The sequence below is a fragment of the Tyto alba genome, unplaced genomic scaffold, assembly GCF_018691265.1.
Source record: "Tyto alba isolate M040663 unplaced genomic scaffold, T.alba_DEE_v4.0 Super-Scaffold_17, whole genome shotgun sequence".
Taxonomy (NCBI): domain Eukaryota; kingdom Metazoa; phylum Chordata; class Aves; order Strigiformes; family Tytonidae; genus Tyto; species Tyto alba.
In genome coordinates this window covers 19,479,466-19,496,277 of record NW_024881279.1, presented here as the reverse complement: position 1 = coordinate 19,496,277, position 16,812 = coordinate 19,479,466, and the positions used below count along the sequence as shown (strand labels likewise).

Sequence of the window (16,812 nt, the reverse complement as noted above, 5' to 3'; positions counted from 1 at the left end):
TGGGGGAAAAAGAGAGCTGGAAAGAGCACATCTAGACTAGATACCCAGGGGTATTTACATTATAGAAGCGTTTACTTTTGTTAAGGTGCAAATAACACCTTTAGTTCTTTGGCTGCTGGATTTTGCAGGTTAAGAAGAGGTAGATGTTTCTTGGAAAACTGACTGGAAGTAAAAGGCTACATGGACAAATGTGGGTATGTGGAAATCCCAACAAATACAGAAAAAAACCAAGCCTGAATGTGCCTTACCAATAGTGCCCCATAACCCAGCACTTCCACCACCCTAAACCCACAAGGCTCCTTCCTCCCAACTCACAGAGGCCCCACAGAATTCAATTTACTCAATGCAGTAGTTTCACACTAACAAAATTCAGTTTTATCCACAATAACAAGAAGCCTCGAACCACATCTAACCTCTTGAACCTGATCACACACACACACCATACCTGTAAGATAGTGAAATACAGCAGGAAATCCCACCCCTCTCCTAGAATCTGTTGGTTCCAAAGCCTGCCGCTCCCTGTGCGGCTATGCCAAGCTCCTCTTCTCTGTAAGCTCCCAGGCCACCAGCTCATAAACTATGCCTGAGTCCTTGACACAATCCATCTGCCTCCTCTAAACCAAAGCAATAGAAACACAGATTTCTTATTATCAGTACACTTACAAGCTGGTTGTTCAAAGCCCTCTGGACTCCCTTGAGAACAGTTTCAACTGACAGCTCCATATTTAAAACATGCAAGTCTAAAACAACTCCACAGCCTTAGACAATCAATCTTCATTCTGAAGTAACATCCACAGTCCAGCAGGATTTTGTGCCAGTCTGAGTCTAGCAGGGAATTGAAACTACACACATTCAGTTTAGCTTCACAGCACATGTGCTCTCTGCAAGCTTGATCCACCTGTGCAGCTAATCAAGCTCTCTGGCACACAACCCCAAATTTCTGCTAAACTAAAACAATTGGCAAATCTTTTTACAACTAAATAACTTAATAAAGAAAAAAACAATATACTTTAAAAAAAAATAAGGTTTTGAAACTCACACATTAAAATCTTTTGCTTGAAGACATCTGGATATATAAATAGACTACTAAATAAATGGTCTTCTTTGAAAATAAATAAGACAAACATACCTGAAACAGCTCCACTGCATCTCAGCATTCCTCCAAGCCATTCAATGGTGCTAGGGTAGATAGACATTATACTTACCTTTTTGAGGCTTTTCTTTTCTAACATGGTATCCAGTCTTCTGTATATTAGCACTCAGCTCAGGTGCTCACCTAGCAGCAAGAACCACTCCTAACAAGTAGCCATGTTTTACACAAACACGTTTTTTTCCAAGCAGAAATGTTGCATAACAAATTAATCTTTGTAAGAAGACTAACATTATATTAGTAAACAGAACTCTAATGTTTAGCAAAGGAATATATATATATATATATATATATATATATATATATATATATATATACATACATACACCCTCCCCAGACCACACACACACTGAGACATACTGCAACACAGGCGTTTATTAACCTGGAACACAGCTGCAAATAAACTGCAAACAGGTGGGCCAAGTTACTGGGGGCTTGCTCATTGGCAATCGAGCCCTCACCTCAAGGAGGCTCTGCCTGCAGCAGCTGGAGGTGATCAGAGCCCGGCCTTGGGGCAGCTGGTGAGTGAGCACGCAGTGCAGGTGTCCCTAACTGCCCGCTTCGACAGCCCACCCGTCCCTGTCCCTGGTGCCGGTGCCCCCCACACCTGGCCATTTCAGCAGGGCTCATGCCAAGGAAAAGGCAAAAAAAGTTCCTTTGAATCAAAAGCGTCCTGCAGCACACGTGTAAGTACAGAAACGGAAAGCTTTATTGAGGTAATGACTGCTGGCTGTTATCAAAAACACAGATTCCTCTTAAAATTCACCCACTATGCCTGAACTGGTAGAAGTGTTGATGCTGACAGGCATACGAAACCAATGCCGACACGAGCAGTTTTCATACTAAGCAGGTCCTCAGAAACCACCAATAAACTAGAAGGTTCTGTCTGGTGTTGAAGGTTGGGGTTGTTTGGGGTTTTTTTGTTTGTTTGTTTTGAAGTGATTTTTTTTTTTTTTTGTAATTGTAGGTCAAAATTAATTTTTTTAATGAAATAACTTGACTTTTAGAAGCAGTGAAATCCAGAAAATCTCTGAAAGGTTCCAGACTTCAGAAAACTGGGTTGTTCCTTTTTCAGGCCTAGCTACTAACATGGATAATTTTAAAAAATAATTTTATTGGAGTTTCTTCAGTGGATATTTTAGGAGATATTTCATACTCTATCCTGACACTTGATCAATTCAAATCACTGTTAAACCGATCACTTTCACAAATGGCACATTCATTCCAAATTGGAATGTGATCATCTTATATATGTAATCACTGATCACAGTTCTTGTAAGATGATGCTTTGACTTGTGATACAGCACCTATGCTAGAGATTAACTGGAAACCACTTTTAAATATTCAGTATTCTCTGTGATAGTATCAATGATCAAAGATGCAGAGAAATTCTACTTATTTATTAATAAACAAGGCTTTAAACCACAGATATGGAGCAACCAGAAATAGGAAGCTGTCATTTATTAAACATAAATCAGCATTTTCCATTTCTTTTCCTGACTAGCTAATCACAAAACAGTAATGAACCGTGGGCAAAAAACTTAATGGCTTCTTGGGGAAAAATCAATGCCAAAATGGCCTATTTAACCAATTGATAGTAATTGCATAAAGAACATTATCTCAAGTTCAGTTTTCTGCCTGATTACTGTAACAGGGAAGGCATGAGACTAGGAGAGAAAAGAGAAGGGTATCATGACATTTTTTATGGCAAAACCTGCACGGGAAATTGAAAATCCTGGTCATACTTATATTTATGTTGATATTCACAGCAGATTTCCAAGCTGCATGAATTTTTATCACTGATCACTCACAAATATTTACTTCCTTAATGGACATTTTTCCTTGGATGAATGCTAAAATGTGTACCAAAGCAGAAGTTTATAAGTTAATTGCTATTGTCATTTCTACTCAATTACTGCCTACACTAAAGCTGTCATGCAGTAAAGGCAAGAGAGAATGAAATACCATCGCTAATGATGAATTTCCTGGCTTTTATCACTCTGTCAAAACATTATCATTCTGTAATCACAGGCTTTCATGCAAAATAGCTCAAATGGCAGCAAAATCCTGATGCAAAGCACTTTTAAGTACCAGTTTAGTGATGGCAAGGAGCAGGATTAAGCACTTAAGCGCTGCTTAAATTTTTAGTAAGCTGGTACTTAGAGGAACTCCCAACCTACGCATGGGGAGACAGGTTCCTCCGAGGGGTATCTGAATGGCTGCACCCCGTGCAGGCAGCAGGAGGGTGGTGGGAAAGGCAAAGAGAACTGATCCTGTACCACAGAGAATTTGGCACTTCCCTCCGATGAACATTCACTGCCATGAAGCCTTTCCTGGAATTCAGCTTCAAAGTCTGGGGACAAGGAATCCTGGTGTTCATCAAGAACACACAAAACCAAGTTTATACTGCTTTCCTGTGCCTCATGTTTCTAGATCCAAGTGGTCCTTCGAGTGCTCCTGCCAAGAGACACCAGGGTTGCTCTCTGGCTTTGTGAGTATTAAAGCCATCTCTATTACATGATTAACCCCAACCAAAGATGTGGGAAGAGATCTGGACCAGAGTACCACTTGGGGTGAGAGTTCTCCTGGGAAAGGGGAATACACACCCAAATCTCATTTCATAAAGAAGAAATTTCACCCCTAAACCAGACCAGTGCTACAGCCTCTTGGAAGAGGAGTTTCCTCCTCAAGCTGCACAAATCTAGCTTGTGGTTTCCTTAGCACCTGCCCAGACTCAACTCATTATTCTGTGAACTACCTTAACTTCTAAAATAAGCTGAAAATAAATGTGTTGTGTATATGTCACTTCAGTAGTTCATTTTTGGCAAAAACTAGTTATTTAAAAGTGTCAAATTTATGAATGTGTTTGACCACTCTGCTGCATAAATATTTCTATAGAAAAAATTCAACACCAACAGCTGAACTGATCAACTCCTTTCAACCCCAGTGCAATGCTTTCCTCTCTATCACAGTTCAGCCCTGAAACAGAGTAATCTCAGACATACAGAGAGTGCAGGGGAAGAACACATCATAGTGTTAATGGATTATGACAGCAGATAATGACACATCAATGTATTATTATATTAATAGATTCACAGCTACCCAAAGCTGCAATCACTAAGCAGCTGCTGAATCTACCTATCCAGTGGTGCATACATCACACACACTTTCAGATATGGACATTTCTGTATGGCATTTGCAAATCCCCCAGACAGCAAGTCAGATTAGCATCTGCTATTTTTAATCACATTAGGGAAACACACACACTTACCATACCTCTGCTCATGTGTAACCTTCACTCTACACAGGAGGCTCTGCTCCTATCTGCAGACCTTTGTAAATGCCCCATTTAGACTGGCTTTCTGCAGAAACCACTAGTGCTCAAAAGGAAAACTTCACCAAGACACAGCCCCACTTCTAAGAAGCAGTGTTTATTATAGATGTATTTATATGCCTCTTTATAAGCAGCTCATCCCCTTAAGTCACTCAGACATGATTCTCTCCCAGGAAACGAAGCATGAGAGTGTGGGAAACTATTCACAGCTTGATGACTGCATTTCCTTAGGTCTGTGAGCCAAATTACTACAAGTGTGTGAATACACAGAAAGCTCATTTACAAATTAGGCTGTTAGAAAACTTGGATCCAAAAAGAGGCATCTGTGTGTTCTCTATGTTACAAATACTCACATTAGGTTGCCTAAAACTGCTTGTTTCTTTGGGTACTGGACAATATTAATTTATGAAGATGATTTATTAAATACCTAACAAAAAACAAAACAAAACAAAACAAAAAAAAACAAACAAAAAACAAAACAAAACAAAACAATCAAACAAACAAACAAACAAACAAACAAACCCCAGCAATTTACAAGTAATAATTTCTTCTGCTTCTGAAATGTCCAATGAGTAGCACTGGGTCAGACCATGAAATTGCTACCTGACTCCTTAGGTATGGAAAACAGAGCAGGAGGGGAAACCACACAGTACTGTACAGATCCTAGACTGGGTGTTGGAGAATATCCAACACTGAACATTTCTCCTTCACATTTCAGGATAAGACTCCCCATCCCCAACTAAAAGGAAATGATAACAGAGGAATGTAACTGATTCATTCCCCCATTGGTCTCAAAGCAGTACTGCAATTTTCAAAGTACTTGCTGTAGCACTAAAGGAAAAGAAACCTGAAAAAATAATTCAGCCAAATGGCTGAAGTCTTGCATTAAATCCAGCTAAGGAGCAAATGTCAAGCAAGTGTTAATTTACGGTGTGCATAGCAGTGACTACCAAATCCTCTGAGAACTCTACACACAGATATTAAAGCCTGCCAAGCCAATGAGCATTAGGGATTAGTTACCAACTCACTAAAATACATGGAATTGACATAGCGGAATTTCCTTGTCTGCTTTCATAATCCCAGCTTCTATGTTTATGCTACACAAATTTTACGTATGACTAAACAAACATCAAACCTAAAATCTAAGTTTTTAGACTTTTTCCTTCACTTAGGATCACATTTTGTCACCAATACTGCACGTATTTAAAGATTATGGTAAAATGAGTAGCTGGAATCAATTTTATTGTAAGAACCACTTCTTTGTTTGAATTATTTCTTGGAATCAGTAATTTACTATCAGAACGGATGACAGGCACCAGAACTTGCAGCAAATCATCATTAAAAACAACAGATGTTTTATTCACACTATCAAAGAAAATTTAAACCTACTGTGTCTGGGTGAAAGCCAGGCTTTCACTGAGAAAACACCAAAGTATATGTTTTAACTGAGTGGGTTCCTTGGATTTTACAGGTCAATGCTGCTGATATGTACTTCCCCAAATTAGGAATAAATTTCAGAGATAAGGAACAAGTGAATTGAATTATGTTGTCTGCACCATATTTTTTAAAAGCAAAAATCTTGAATGGCCTAATTTTCTGTTAGTTTTTGTTGTCAGAAGAGCAAGTATTTTCATTTAAAACTTGACAATGAGAGAAAGCCAGGTAGCTTGTTGTGGAATCCCCTACTGACATCATGTTTATTTGTTTTATAAATTGGTGTTAGGCCTTTCCCTATGAGCTGAATCTCATCACCTCAGAAGCTCTCAATCCTCACGTCCTTTCTCAAGTCAAAGACACAAATGTGGTTTGGTGATTTTGTTCACGTGGAATCATAGATTGCTCATTTAGAAATAATTACAATACAATGGATATCCCATTATATATTTTTCAAGCAAAACTCCTTTGGTTAAAAACTAAGACATGTTTTGAAAAGTATCTTGGTTTTGAGGAAACGAGCGGCACACTTTTTGATCAGGAATTTTGGGAATTCATTTGGAATAACAGAAGCTGAATTTTCTTTCCAGCGTTATCTCATGAGTTTCATGTTATGTGATGTTTACCATGATCACTGGCATACAAAAGCCTTTTATATTATCTTTAAAATAAGGAAAGCAGTTGCTACCCAGAAAGAACTGAAAACCTCTTCGGCTTACCTTCTTCTAGATCAAAGCTTTTAATCACTGTATTGTCACAAGTTTCTTCCAGGTGGGGACATCTTGTTCTCCAGGACCCCAGCCCGCCCCTGGGCAAGGCTGGTGGCAGCTCCCCCTTGCACAGGGACATTACATTTCCCTCTCCACCCTTCCCCTTTCAGCCACCAAAAGACTGAATTCTGCCCAGGACATCCTTTTTGAATTAAGTAGGAAACTAAAATATCTCCCAGTGTGGGTGCCCAGGCACCGCAGGGCGGGCTCTGTGAGGGGAGGCTGGTGCTGCCCGGCGCCCGACTCAGCCGGTTCTGGCCGGTTCCGCGCGGCCCCGCCGGGCACAGCCGGGCCCCTCAGCGAAGCTGGTGGCCCCTCTGCAGGAGTGAATGTAAGAAAGGGCAGAAGGTGCCCGAGAGTGAGGAAAAATACATGAGAAACAGTCCTGTAACATTAGGAGGGGGGAGTGGGAGAGTGGCTGGGCGGGCAGCTGGCCAAAGCCAACCCACCGCATTCGGAGAAATTCAGCAATTTTTGATGAAGAGATAGTATTGTGTTTCATTTTTCTCACAGTTGTTGAATTTAAGAACAGCAAAGAGAAGAGGAGGGGCAACAATCTCCTTATATATATATATTCAGAATAACAGCATACTTCCAATAACAGATAGTGGTTCATACTACTGTCCCAGTTTCACCACGGCAATGAAAAGGAAGAAAATGATTTCCTGATGTTGCTGACGCCCATTTGGATACTGCTGTTAGGGTTTATCTCCTGTCACAGGCCTCTTAAAAAAACCCAAATAATCCCTGTAGACAAGTGTTTGCCTTTCCAGCTTCTTCCCAATCAGGAGACATCAGGCGTGCCTTCTAGTCTTGTTCAAGTCCTTCTCATGAAGCAGCAATCGGAAAAGTATCACCTCCGCCCAGACAGCAGGCTGCACTTTAACCTTTTAAAAATTTGGCTTTTAATTAGTTGGCTCATCTTTCTTACACAAACGTTGCCAGGACTGTAAACTGGGGAGAGCAGGAAATGCCTGTCACACTGCAGAACACTGGAAAGGTCAGGGCAGTCTCTGCTGCTGCCCTAAATAGGCACTAGGAAAGGCATGAAAGGTAGGTGTGCTGGCAAAGGCTGAAAGCAAAGGTGGAGAATGGCACTTCAAACTATTTTTATGACAAGCAGTGGTTCAATAAACAGAAATGTTCCTGTCTGGAAATATGCCCTGTGGTCTTCCAGCATGAGCCCTCTTTGCTCTGCTTGCTCGCGCAAGCTGGCAACAGCATGATGAAAGCCTGCGTGGTCAGTAGCTGTACATCTTGGCTCAGGCACAGTCGAGTTCACTCTTAAATGCCCAGTCCTCAACAATTTGATCTTGGCTCACAGGAAAAAGATGCAGTTACGTGTGTGGGAAAACTGAAGTGCTCAGACAGAACATAACACACTGTGACAGGCTGTGTCCTCCACCCAGCCCTGTCCCACCACTTCTGTATGAGGGAATACAGTCCATTTACACCAAATTTATAGGACCTTGAAAATGCCAGAATTCCCATTGCTTCTGAGAGAACAGGGTATGGGTAAACTAACCAGGCAGAGACTATCAGGACTAAGCAGGGAACAGATTTTGCATTTTAACAGCTGAAATAAAAAGTTCAGTTAGCTAGGGATTAATCTAAACCCCTTGGCTTGGGTCAAAAAAGAAGTGGAGGTTTTTTTGTTTGTATTTTTTGATATTTAAAAAAAAATAGTGCTCTAAGTATATAAGAGAAATATATTTTCCAAATTGTTCTTTAAAAGTCACTGTGAAATGCTTTAATATTTTCAAAAGCCAGCCATCTAATCAGTTTTCTAGTCAAAAACTATTTGCCTAATACTATCTAGATTTGTAAAACTATCAGGACTCTCCAGCTAATATTCAGGTTTCACTTCAGGCTTGGGACAGTGCAGGGCAAACCTGGCTCCACTGCGAGGGTCAGCAGTTGAGTGAGGATGGGGGGCATTGCAGTGGGAGTGGTGGGCAGAGCAGCACTGGCAGACGTTCAATAACACCAGATCAGTGACATTCATTTATTTTTATATTTTTTACTGTTCTCTAAGGACTGAGGTATCATGAAAGTCTCTAAATTGCAGTTTCCTCATTGCAATTTCAGTGTTTTCCTGCCACGTGTGCTCAGGAAGAACCAACTCCTGAAGCGTATTTTCAGACACTGTTTAATGCCACATTATTAAAGGACTCGGTTTAGGCTTTGCTGACATTTTTAAAAACATACATAAATTCTATGAATTACAGGTTACATCTTGTAATATATTTAGAACTGTTTGAGACTATCTTAAGAAACTGAGGTGTTTAATTAGAAAAGAAATTACCTTAGTCTCTTTATGGGCTTCTAAAAAATCTCTCAGAATTTCTCTATCTACATGTTTAAGCTATATGAATATCTTAGGAAAACAAGTATCTTTTGATCAGGTAGGAACAGTTTCTCCAACTTTATATATGTATCAAATGCAAGTGGGTTTTTTTGACTGTCAAAGACATGTATAATTTGGGGAACCCCAGCTATTCCCGCATCAATGGCATCGGAGCACCAAGATAGTTATGAAAGCTTATTTATGGCAAAGCATCAACATGTTTTCTTTGACTTTGTACAGAGAAAGGCAGAATTGGTCCGTCTGTTTTTTTTTTTCCCTAAAGGAGAGTTGAGACCAAGAGAAACATTTGACCAAGAAATTTTATAAAAGGTAAAAAAAACCTACTGAAAATTATCTTAAGAGTAGTGTCAGACAACCAGCCCTCACAACAAATACTGCTTCTGGTACATGACACTGATCTACAGGTTTTGTAATATGCACTAGAAAATTTTACTTAGAAAATTTCAAAGGTGACAAACATTACACCTCAATTAAATAGCAAATTAGTTGGAAAAAGCATTACATCAAACTTTAGGAAGGCCCCCCTCGAAGGTCTAATCTAGAAGAATAGAAAACATCAGTGGAAATGAAAGGTTCTTGTCTCAACCTACATTTGTAACCAAATCTGATTAAATCACATCAGAAGTTGGGAACTAACTTGAGTGTTGAGTGCTCATTTTATGACATCTTAAGGTCAGTTTAAAACTCAGCTAAATCTTATTAGAATGTTTAAAATATGTATCTATAATGTATAAAATCTGACAAACTACTTCTGCAGTTTCTGCACAGAACCTGTTCTGGCTTACATATTACATCAGTTTATCATATTGCAAATGATATGCGAGCTCCAAAGACGTGCATGATTTTTGTTAATGATTTGTTAAAAATTATATTTAAAGAAAAAATTCAAGACTTTCATGGGACCAATTAATTATGTTATGCACAACAACTTCCTAAAGACACAAACAAAATTCATTAATTGCACGCAACTTACATTTGAAGGAATATTTTAATTTAATTAAGATCTTCACCATTATAAGATGTTAGTGTAATTTTAATGATCTAGCAGTGAAATTAGTAATGAAGGACAAATTCAGCTTTAGACTGTCAAGCATATTAAATGGAATTTGTAATTCTTATGATTTGAGCTGGATACAAATCAGGGACGTTTAGCTGCAGCATTGTATTTCTTCAGCAGTAATCTCTGACAATCAATACTATCTGAGAAGAAAGCCGTATTATATATGTATGCCCTGCATCCTTCAATTCATCTGATGCTCTCCCTTATCAGACTGTGCTTTTAATTGCTTGCAGCAGGTAATTTTAAGGATATGTGCCTGCATCAGGATGTCATAAAAACCCAGAAACTGAGAAAAAGACTCAAGACAAAAAAAATCTGTATGCTTTTGATCATGGGTAGGGTCAAAATACGTTGTCTTCTCCGTAAAAAGTCATAGAAAATGAAGGAGGCAACAGCTTGCTGTGCACTAAAACAAACAGGACTGCATGGGGAAGAAAGGATGGGTTTGCTTATGAAATATTTGCTCAGGGCACTAAATTAAAGCTCTGCTAGTGAATTTAATTATAATATTTTCTAATTTTCCGAGAGCCTGGTTTTACAATTTATGCAAATTTGGCATTGTGTCACACAGCACATGTTCACACAAATGCTACAGGGTCTCATTATCAAGGTTCAGAAGTCAAACACCCTTTTGAGGGCACCGCAGCGTTCACTCTCCGGTCTCGTACCTCCGGAGCCTGTCACTGCTGGGTGCCACAGGCTGCCCCATGCCCACCCCAGCAGGTCCCCTGCTTTCCCTTCTGTTCCCTCACAAGGTGGGGTTTCCCCACGATCTCTGCACAGTGATGCCTTCTGGCTCCCAGACCAGACTTCTCTAGCAGGCCTTCCTACCTGAGGGTTCCTTCTTCTTGATTCTTTGGTTTTGCCTCCAGTTTCAGTCCTTAATTTAATTACTGTCTATCTCCTCCACTCCCCCCTCACCCTCACAGTTCTAGGAACACCTCCAGCCAGGAAACCCTTTATTTGTGAGTTATGCAGGCTTTCCTTCTCCCCAGTCCCAGCCGTGCATCTACACGTTTTGCAGCTGAAGCCAAAAGTTTTGCCTGCTGTCTGAACTGGCAGTGATCACGGCAGTACTGAGACCAAGATAAGAAGCCATGTCTAATGATTCACACTCAGAGCTTTGCTGCCCATACAGGCACTCCCTGAACTGCAGGAACCAAGCCTCGTTGCTATCACAACCCTCCATTGCAGCTCAGCTTTCACAGCAACAAGCATCCTGGGGTGGGTCCCCTCACTGCCCCTGAAATACAGGTCTGAAGTGTCTCAAGTCAGTGCAAAAATAACCCACCTTGAAAGATAGCGTCTTTGTCTGAAAACACAGATCTTCACTTTTAAAAGGCGTAAGTGGCATAAGGTTTTTCAAAATGGAGTTGCTACCTAGTTTCATTTCTAATATACTAAGCCTAAATATATCGATTCTCAGTGAAGGAAATGAGTGACAGGATTTACAAAGACAGTTAGCTCTGAAATACTGCGCTGCCTCATGGTTCGAAGAAGCAATTAAACTTGATATAGTTGGGAGAACAAATAATCCCAAAGCAGAAAGCACACTTCCAGTTTTCAATGTAAACCAAAAAAATAGCCCTAAGATTGATGTGGTAACACACAGATCTAAATAATACAGGTTGTTTCTGCTTCTGTATAATTGTGCTGTATTGCTGAATAGGAAACAGTCGAAGTGAAGAGCTGTCACCAACTGCCACTGAACCTGCATCTCATGCTTTCTCATAAATTATCAAAACTGTAAAGCTGCAACCATTACAAGCTTTTTAAACACTTAAAATGGGCCATTTATTATTTTCCCCCTTTGGCCAGCAAGTTAATCCTGCAAATAGATTCCAATTGAGAAGAGAGAGGTTGGTACTTCTTTGGTATGACCTTCTCTATTTAGAAGGCTTTTTTTGCAGCAGGTGTTTGTCATCACAGCACTTGTTCCAGATACTGTGCCAGAATATCCTGTTTCCAGACAAAACATCACATCTGTACTTTTGAATTAACCTTCACGGCTTAACTCAAGGTCACTTCATTTTCTCCTTCAGCATCATTTAGCCACTTTCTCTTGCAATCCCCAGAACCCCATGGTGCTTCCAGTGCCTACCACGTTTCATTTCCCTTCACACCTCCTCAAATCCCCTTTCAGTCTTTTCACGTTTCTAGTCAGCCCTCTCCTAACTGGCCTTCTGGTTTCTGGTTCCTGTAGGTCTTGACTGAGGTTTTCCTTCTGCTTACATATTTCATGCTGCAGGCAGCTGCTCAAGCTCTTCTCTACAGCTGCAGAACAACTCTGGAAACAGGCCCGCGCATGAAGACTGCACCTCAGCTCTCACATCATCACCTGAAGCACCCAAATGTGCACTGCGTGGTGTGTCCCTGAGGGCAGGCTCCCACGCCGCCTACGCCAGCACCCGAGTGTCCAGACAGAGCCCCGAGGCTCCTCATGTGCCAGCCCGGCCGCCCCTTTTCCTTTTTCCTCCCTGACAAATCTCCAGAGCCAATGAAGGCACCACAGACTGAGATCTTACCCACGCTGCTGCTACAGGCAATCTCTTGGTCCAGAATACAGGAAATAAACTCAGCAAGTGGTTGGGGTTTTTTAACATTTTCCTATCATGAAGAAAATCAGCTGGTGATGTATCTTATCCTTTTTCAGTTTGGTGTCATCTTTCAGAACAGAAAGTTTTGCCAGAAGCTTCTTTTCAGCAAGAAGCACCTATTAACTTCTAACATTTTCTGGTCCAGGACAGCAGATCTGATAGAAAATTTGAATGGTGGCTAATTGAAAGATATCACCAAAGTAATTTTGGATTCATTTATTTTCTTTTACTTCAAATAAAAGCATGCTGTTATAGTAATGTGTCACAGAGTTCACAGTAAACACCAGTGAATCCTATAATGAAGCCTGCTGTATTTGCATATGCAATTAATACTGCATATGGTAGCACTCAGTTTGTTAGTTATCTCTTTAAACAGTGTTTAGTAATCTGCAATTCAAGAAGTAACACACCATGCAAAGCTTTTAAAGTGCTCTACGAACACATTTCATTAATCTTCAGCAATTTCTTAAAGGTGCACATTATCATCCTTACTCTACCAATGGATAAAACTTTGCAGAAAGAATTAACATACAATTTTCCAAAGGCATTTAGTACTTAACTTGTAATAAGGCTTAAAAGTCTGGTCATACATAAAGGTCTCAGAAGGAAACTGAAAAGGTCCGAACACTAGCGATAGAAACAACTAAGGCATTGGAATATTTCTACATGAGGAGAGGTCAAGTAGAGTAGTTAAAAGAGAATGAACATATGGCAAAGGAGGCATAAGCAACCAGGGCACAATTTGCCAGTGCCTCTTTCCTATTCATCATGCTTTAACAGAAATGTGCAAGTGGAGATGCACTGAAATTAGAAGGCAGATCATTTAAAAAGGAAACTATACTACAAACTTGCCAATGCAAACCCATGACCATAAGACCTGTGTAGGGCATGGAAGGACTGGGGTCTGGGCCAGACCTGGGGCCACAGCACCAGGCGCAGAGCTCGACATCAGCGTCTCCCCTCCACGAGGGTGTAGCTCTGGCTCAGCCTCTCTGCGGGCTGTGGGAGAGGTCAGCATGATCAGCAGCTCCCAGTGAACTCCTCTCTTCACCCTGAATAATGAGGCTGTTCCCTCCAAAACTGCTGGTGCTCCAAATAAATGCAGCATGCCTTCCTCCTCCATCGCCCTTCATGAGGATACAAAGCGAAGATACACCATTATGTTTGCTAAAACACATTGCTGGAATCAAACCTGCTTTAGGTTATTAACAAACAATACACCGTGCAGGGTTTGGAAAATACACCCCCTTGAGAATATTAATTCACAACTGTTGGAGAGGATTTTTTATTTTTTAACCCTACCACTTCTCTTCCACTGACATATCCCGCTCCTGCCTCTGCATTCGTCAGTGTGACAGTCATTAGGTCACCAAGGAGAAGAGCATGAGATGGCTGACTGCATCTGTGCCTTTCCCAAGAACAGTAGGAACAGAATAGCTTTGCAGCCAGGGCTGAGTGGCCTACAGTTTGCATGCAACTTTTCCAAGTGCTCTGAAGAAGGTGATCTGGCCTGCTGTCATGAGAGCTATAAAGAAGGGAATTATCTGAGTGCTTAGGTATCTGGTTTCTGAGATCAACAGGAAGACTACCTCAAAGATGAACACCTAAATCCATACTGTAGGAGAAGGCGCTAGCTGGGAAAAAAAGCAACCTTGGCTCCTATCATAGTAGAGAGTTTGATAATCCAGACTGCCAAATTAGGAAGATAAGGGGAACGCAGTTTTTTGTGTGTGTAAGCATGTGAAAAAATGACCTTGAGCAACAAAGACAGCAGCTTCTCAGAAGTGGTAATATACAGACAGGCCTAGAAAAAGTATGATGCTGCCAACAAGGATGTCAAATTCAGTGCTTTTTTTTCACACAGGATATGGAAAAAAACAACTAGAAAAGGGGTCACCCAGACTGAATTCTAACCAGAAGTATGGAATCTGATAAAATCAACAACATACAACTAGATTTTTTTAATAGGGAAGGAAGAGGTTAGAGGATTCTTAGATAAGCCAGAGGTTTTGAAATTGGCTGGGCTTGATATCCATCCTCTGCTGATGAAATCTCAGGGCTGTTAGCAGTTATTGGCAACCCAGGGTTGAGGAACAGGGATGAGGTACAGAAGACTGAAACAAGATAAATACACTTCCTGTCTTTACAAAAGGCAGGGGATGAAGAGAAGGGGAATTAGATATCTATAGCTTAGCTGCAGTTCCTAGAAACAAACAAAACCAAACAATTGGTAAGCAGAGAGAAAATTACAAGAAAATGAATGGTTGCCCGACTGGATCTGTTCAGAGTAATTGGTGTCAAACCAATCTCACTTACTTCAAGAGTAAGACAATAGATTTTGTGTCACATCTTGATTTCTCTAAAGCTTTTCACAGTATTTCATCTCACTTTCTTGTATATAATCTAAGAAAACACAATCTGGATGAAAGTACTAGGGGGTAGATGCAGAACTACTTGAAAAACTACTCAGAGTAGTGTCAAAGGTTCATTCTCCAAATTGAAGATATAAAAAACTTGAGCCTCACGGGGGACCTTCTTAAGTCTGGTATCAGTCATTATGAATGGCAGATGAATTAGTGTACTTACTACATTTGCAAATAATACCAAGCTGGGAAAGGGGGAAAATAGGTTGAAGATCAAATGTAGATTTAAGAAATATCTTAAAAGTTGGAGTCTGAAAACAAACAAAATCAGGTTTTATTCACTAGGAACAAACACAGAAATCTACACCTATCCTGGAATCATTGTCTGCACAAATGTAGGGTGGGAAAGAATTTTACTGGTATTAGAGCCCCATAAAGAAAATTCAAGAGCTCTAAAGAATCAAAGCCTATATGTTACAAAAAAAACCCCAGTCAAATGCTGTTCTAGAAGTACAAGCATAGAGATAACTTACAAGACAAATGAAATAGCTCTTCTCTACACTGTCAAGGCCTCAGCTGCAGTACAAGATCCCATTGTGGGTCATGCACACTCAGAAAGATATAAGCCAATTAAAGAAAGTCCAGAACAGTGAGAATGATCAATAGTCTAATAAACAAGACCTAAACAAATTGAGGTTGCTCAGAAAAGGAGAGACCAAAAAGAGATAAGTACACAAAAGACCAGTGTAGAGGAAGAGGTTAATCTATTCTGTGTCCTCAGTGGATGAGAGACATAACAAGCTTCAAGTTTAGCAAGAAAGAATCAATTTGGTATGAGGGAAAAGCTTTCCACTGGAGAAGGTAACAAAGCACTGAAATAAATTGCCTGGAGAGACTGTGGAGCCTCCGTGTTGGGAGAGCTTTATGAACACGTCAGAGAACAGCTGCCAGAAGCTGCCTTGGGGCAGACGTGTGGATCAAATTGGGTCCACAGGAGTCTGTGCTATTGCAATGCCTCTGCCGCCTTATGCCCACACTGCAGTCTGCCAGCTCACTTTCATACAAACCATGGGAAAATAATTGAAAGCAAACAGAAAGTCCATATGTGGTATGGAAACTACCTGAAAAAAGGTATCTTCCCCTTTTCCACTGAAGCCCACACCTTAATATCTTGCACATCTGTATTGCCCTAACTGCCAAAGCTCTATACATACCTGTAGGTAGTAAGGCGTATTAGGAGATGTGATATATAAAATTCCCAGCAAGAACATGCAAGGTCACACAGAAAGGCAGTGACAGAGCAAATAACGCAGTTTCCTCTGGCTCAGGCATCCTTGTTGTTGCCAGCTGCTCACTCTTCCCTCAAGTATTTTTATATGGATGTACAACATTCATTAACCTTTCTCATCAGACCAGAAAACTAAAATCCGACTCCACTTTCATGAGCTGCTCAGGAAGTTATTGCTATCTTGTTCCCATGCATAAATTTAGAACCAATTTCATTTTCTGGACAGTAAATTGTTAATTATGAGAGTTCAGGCAACAGAGCTAGGTGTTACAGAATTCCAAGCTCCGTATTGGCTAGTTGACATGGTCTGGGCCAGTCCATCCTGACTACACTCTGCTAGAATTAGCACTCTAAACCAGAAAGTAGCTGTACAGGAAATAGAAGAGTAGCTATTTGCACCTCTCTGGACCTGGTTCCCCACAGAATATCTTAACACAAAACCATGCTC

General features: G+C 40.5%; 1 protein-coding gene across 7 annotated transcripts in view; it reads right to left on the bottom strand.

Moving 5' to 3' along the window:
- KCNIP1 (potassium voltage-gated channel interacting protein 1) overlaps positions 1–16,812 on the bottom strand; it is a 445,272-nt gene that overhangs the window by 102,331 nt on the left and 326,129 nt on the right. Inside the window, exon 1 of one of the 7 annotated variants that reach the window (XM_032992706.2) lies at positions 4,422–4,472. The exons of the other annotated variants lie outside the window; for them this stretch is intronic. The gene's annotated coding sequence lies outside the window, so the exon portion shown is untranslated. Of the gene's footprint in view, positions 1–4,421; positions 4,473–16,812 lie in introns of those variants that run through there. 7 annotated transcript variants of the gene reach the window in all.